The sequence below is a fragment of the Pyxicephalus adspersus genome, chromosome 6 (assembly GCF_032062135.1).
Source record: "Pyxicephalus adspersus chromosome 6, UCB_Pads_2.0, whole genome shotgun sequence".
Taxonomy (NCBI): domain Eukaryota; kingdom Metazoa; phylum Chordata; class Amphibia; order Anura; family Pyxicephalidae; genus Pyxicephalus; species Pyxicephalus adspersus.
Genome location: NC_092863.1, coordinates 31,100,227 through 31,106,226, shown reverse-complemented (window position 1 = coordinate 31,106,226; position 6,000 = coordinate 31,100,227).

Genomic DNA, 6,000 nt, shown 5'->3' with positions numbered 1-6,000 from the left:
TGCAACTGATCCAGATTTGTGTTACAGGAAGAGGGGGAGGGAGAGAGACTAGGGGAGGAAAAGAGGAGAAACACTGACACAACTGGCAAAAGAATTTTGTGGAATAAAAAGCTAATATAAATTGTTATTATTAGTGTGTTCTGTGGTCATGTGTTGAATGCCTAAAGCAAATGGAAGTAAAAGTGATTCAAAAGAAACAAGCAAAAAATGCAACTATGTGCAGCTAAAGAGTATAAAAATATATGAAAGAAAAACACAAACAGCATGTATACCTAATATGTGGGAAATTCCAGAAAGGGAAACAAGATCAACAGATAACATATATTTAGTAAGCAACACAATGTAAAAAAGTTGCAAATTTAGGAACTGCAGCAATCTGGCTAATTCAAGCAAGTAAATATCTGGCTAAATCCATACTTTTCCTTTTAAATTTAGAACACTCACGTACTTAGTGATGCATTTGGTTTACTGTATGCTTGATACCTACAGTATCTTACATGCAATGTATTTATGTGTTGCCAACATATCACATATAATTTCACATAATTCTTAGACATATCACACTTTATTTGCTCTACCTTAGTGACAATTTTGTTTGACTGCTCCAATTTCAGTGAGCCAATATGTTTTAGGGATATGGGAGGAAAATGTTATGCTTAGAGGAAACCCATGTAAACACAGGGGAAATATAGAAAACTCCATACAGATAGTGTCCATGCTGAAATTCCAATTTGGTACCCACTGTGCTGCCCCAATAAAAAATGTGTAAAAATATATCCCTATCATTGGGAGACATCCATGTTATGTTCATAGAAGGGAAATATATGGGGAATGAGTGAATTATTAACGTGAACAGTTACAGGTTCCCAAGTATCAGGAGCTTCTCAAGGTTCTCCAGGTTCCCAAGTATCAGGAGCTTCTGAATTTCACAGTTAGTGCTCCAAAGTTTTGTCCTGCAGTACTCAGTGGGCTTTCTAGATGGGGGAGGGAGGGAAAAACTCAATCCCATCCAGATGTAGACATGGGTTGTCTCAGTGTCATTCATATGCAAACATGCAGTCCTCCTTCTTTGGGGAGTCTTACTGCTCATCACAGAAATCCTCATACCCCCGCTTCTAGGATTCTTCTCCATTGTGACTGTTCACACGGGGAACCACACCTGAGGGTAATACTCTTCTCACCAATTTAGCCTGGCTGCTGCACACATCTTGCTTCCATCCTCCATCTGGCACACACTTTTCTTGCAATAGAACAGTTTCTTTGTTAGACCATTGAAGACATACAAGAGACACACACAACCTATTCCAAGCTGTAAAACTTTCAGTAAAACCTTTATTCTGTGGATCTTTGGATCAGATAGTTGTTATTTAGTGTTGAGTGCTTGATTTGAGAAACAAAGGTACTTCCTTTACAATTCCATAAAAATATAGCAACATGGGAACCATAGACAAAGACATCTGGGACTTCCTGAAAGCTATAAAAATAAATAACTTTTTTAAAAAATGTCAACATTTTTCTAACGTGTCAACATTCTCTAACCAAATGAGAAATATCAAGTAAGGTGCAGATGGAAATAACTTTATGGATATACTATACAATGTAGTATATTTAAGCAAATTATTGAAACAGTGTAATATGTTTTTATTTTGTTGACTAGTAAAGCTTGGCTTATGTGGACTTTTGGTCCAGTGTTAAAAAACAGCCCATGCATAATCCCAATTTTCATTCATTCTAATAAGCCTAATTTTTTAAACTTTCTAAGACTGGAGAAGATAGACTATCAAGGGAGATCCTGGGTAATCCAACAAACCCAGAATTCATTTCCTAAAATTCAATTACTATTAAATGGTAAATGTTTTCAATCCTGGACCAAATCCATTCCAGGTTTGCTCGATCACCCAGGTTAACCCATGATAGCCTATCGTCTCCAGTTTTGGGGATTTTAAATAAATCAGGCCCAGTGTGCTTGTATGTGCTATAAGAGGGGTGTCAAACTCAAATACACAGAGGGCCAAAATTAAAACCTAGACAAAGTCGCCGGCCAACCTTGAAATTTATTTAAAAAATTAAGGAAAGTTTTCCTTCTCATTAGATAAAAGCTTTTTTTATTTGGAAACAAAGAGGTTTTGCTTCACATTCAATCTGGAAATAGCTTATAATAGAGTTAAATTTCAATGGTAACCTTTTTGCACAGGCTAACAATAATAATACTAATATTCTTCTATGAAAATCCAACTATTCAAGTCCATGCCTTAGAGTAGCAAGGAAAAGTACAGCTGAGGGGGAGTGCTGGAAATGCCAGACACGACCAATGCGTAGCTAAATCTTTTGACTGGCCCGCCGCTGAACTCCCTCATCATTGAAATAGCGCCGCTTCTAAAATTCCCGGCATTATTTGCGTCTATAAAACAGTCCAATGCAGGGCCACGCATTGGTAAAGAGCACGCTGGTCTATAGACGCAAGTGATGCCGGGAATTGTAGTAGCGGCGCTATTTCAATGCAGCGGCGGGCCAGCTGCAATTCATATGTAGGATTCCTTTGGGGGCCAAAAAAGTGCGTTGGGGGCCAGATTTCGACCCCGGGGCAGATTTTGACCCCGGGCCAGAGTTTGACACCCCTGTGCTAGAACATATTTGAGTGTTGTGTTTTTGGGCTGCAAAGACAATGCAGGCTTTAAATTCGGTGTCTAAAAAGCCTATAAATATTGAAAATGATGGAAGTATTTATAAGCATTCAAGGAGGAGGTGTTTTGTACTTCTCTCCTCTAAGAGAAAGGTAAGTAAACCTGGTTTATAAATGCCTGGACAACGCATATAGGCACTTAAAAAAAACTTGTGTGAATTAAGCGTAAGTGTGCTGGTAAACCTTTTTGTAAATTTTTGCATTTATAACTGAGACTTCCTATTTGATTGTCTCATCCAAATGTTTAATGTCTCTAAATTACTTGGAGACTGTGAATTATTTATTATCCTAATAATGGCTAGGGAAAATGATGATGTATGTGTAATACCTTAGCTAGACAAATTTAACCATATGTTTACAGAAATCTGGACAAAACAAGAATGTTTCTTGTTGCTTGCTATAAAATGTCATGCTTTACACCTGATAATTGCTTTTTTTAAACAAAGTTTTATGATATAATAAAACTTTTTTTAAACAAGTTTTTAAGGTATATTGTATTCTGGATGCTGTAACACTAGAGATCAACATGTAGCAGCATGGACATGGATCCAAATATCACCATTATCTACCTGTGTGGGTTTTGTATGGTCTCCGTGCTTTTGTGTGGGTTTCACACATTTGCTAATGTTTTTGCTTAGAACACAAAAGTACAAGATAGACCAATAGATATATAATATTATTATTTCTATCTATATAGTATATGTATTAAATAAATAGCATGTTATTATTAATAATTAACAGGATTTATATAGCGCCAAAATATTTTGCAGCACTTTACATTAAATAGGGGTTGCAAATGACAGACAGACATAGACAGTGATACTGGAGAAGGGGAGGAACCATTCCGAAAGAGCTTAGGATCTAAGAGGTATATGTTAATATATGTATTATAGAATATTAGTCGAATGCGGTGCAAAGACAAAATGCTCTAACTAGATGTGTGTCAGTTTTTATGTGAATTGCTCTAAATACAAGACTGTAAATTCCAAAGGTTGGGATTGATGTGAATAATATAAAATATATTCTGTAAATACAATATATAAGCTTTTTGGAAAAATTGTAAATGAAAATAAAAAGATTGCAAAAAATGTAAACATATTGCATTTCAGTGTGCAAGTGTGCCTGGAGCATTTGGCTTTTAAAAATGAAGATTTACATCTGAAATATGCTTTAAACACAGCTAATTAAATGTATAGACTGTGGCCAGTTTTCCATATGGAATATATGAGTCATTGTACTGAGAGAACAAGGCTCTTTTACCTCTTTCAGCAAGCAGGGAACAACTCATTAAAACACATCCTATGAGCAATATAAAGCAGCACTTTTACCCATAAGAGCTGCTCTTCTGAATACAGAAGCATCTATTAGAACATGCAGAATCCTGTGCCTCATATCAAAACACTGTGTCTGCATAGATTTCCAAATTAGAATAAGAATTTTTACTACTGCCCCTCAGGGACAAAAAATCCCACATACAGGAACAAATTCACCTAGTGAATTGTAACCCCTGAGACCAGTATGTCAAAAGTAATTGAAACTTTCTTTGCTCATTTTGGTTGGCAAGTAATTTAAACTACAGTGCTAAATGTGTTAAAAAAAGAACTTTAGGTTGTAGTACTGTACATGCTCAGCAGTAATTTGTGTCCTTATTTCATATATTTTATTCAAAGACTAATCAACCAAAATTGTCTAACAAGGGTTACTGAAGAAATTAGTACTTTTTAATGTGTATTTTATACCTTATATATATTACAAAACAACATTCTAGTAAAAATAAAATGTCGTTCAAGTTGGAGCTTACACAGGGATAGGGCCCCTCTCATTTGAGTGCAAGGTGCTTAAAGGAGTGTGTTATAAAGAACCAAACATTTATAAAGAACAGCGAATGTTCCAGCTTCGGGATTGTGAAAATCTATCGAAAAGCCCCTCTAAACTAAGAGAGCCATGAGTGGAGCTGAAATGGAGGTGACCATTTGATGCTAAAATAATTCCCCAAGAACTCCCAAAAGGTATTTACAGGATCTTCAGGTAAATATTACAACAACGTGCATGCATCTACAATCATAAAAAATTACCTCTGCAGGGGAGCTGAACCTAAAAAAAGCCCTTGCTTTCCCAATGATGCTGTAAAAGAATAGACCAAACATAGAATTAGTATTGAATTATGAAGTATTTGGCACAAACTGAATATTGCATTTGAGTAGGAAGAGTATGGAAATGGTCTAGTTTTTGCGGTTGCTTCTTTGTTCCATGGTCTTGGAAGCTTGCAGTCATTCAGCCTATAATCTGCATCATATTCAACTTTTTGGTTCGATGTTTAGATTTTTAAAAAAGTCTACTATTTACCTATACTGTACTAAAGCTTTCACCTCACCTATACTGTACATGCATTTGATATTTTGAAAAACTTATATAGGACAAGTGGTATTTAAAAAACAATAGTGGGTTTCACCAATCATTTTTTTATTCATGAATTCGTTGTGGCCTGTGTAATTGGGGACACATGCCAAGGGTGTGTCCTTCGCTTACATGTGTTGTGCTAAAAGATTTCTCATCTCAGACATTTAAGAGCTATGCTTCTTTGGATTTATTCTACACAGTTCTTATTCTTAAACATTCATTGTTTAGAGAGAAAAAAACATAAAAACCAATTACAGTTCATCTTGTACAGATCTTCCTTCAACAGAGTACATTCTTATTGACTGCTATTGACTACTGCCCAATAATTAGCACTAATGCATAAAGCCCTGTACAGACATCAGATTTCTATTGCTGGAAATAATCTTGTGAATGTTACCGGTAACAGATTGTGCACTGTACACACATTGCTGTTATGTTCCATGGAGTAGAGAAGGGGGGAAGTCGAGCCATGGTGGATTGATGAATGATGTTCGAGGATCTTTGTATACATGCTTGGTTGTGTTTGTCTTGAGCGACAACAATCTAGTGCAACCTTTCTCAACCTTTTTAACATGAGGAACCCCTGCTACAATTACTAAATCTATAGCTCACAGTACATTAGCATGAATTCCTCTTACATTGCTGGCCATTGAGATGAATGTCACCCTAACAGATAGCCAAAAAGATTATTGGTGTCAATTAAACTGAACTAAGAACCACAAATGGCTCATTGCATAAGGAACCCCTAGCAACCTTTGGAGGAACCACTGCTCTAGCATGTGTAGGTAGCTTAATTAGGCCCCCTAGCAAATGATAATAACCATTTAGCACAACCCTTGTGACTTTTAACAATGCTTTGAAAGTGTTTGGCATAAGATAACAGATTTTCCTATTCAATACCCTGTTTGCCTTCATGC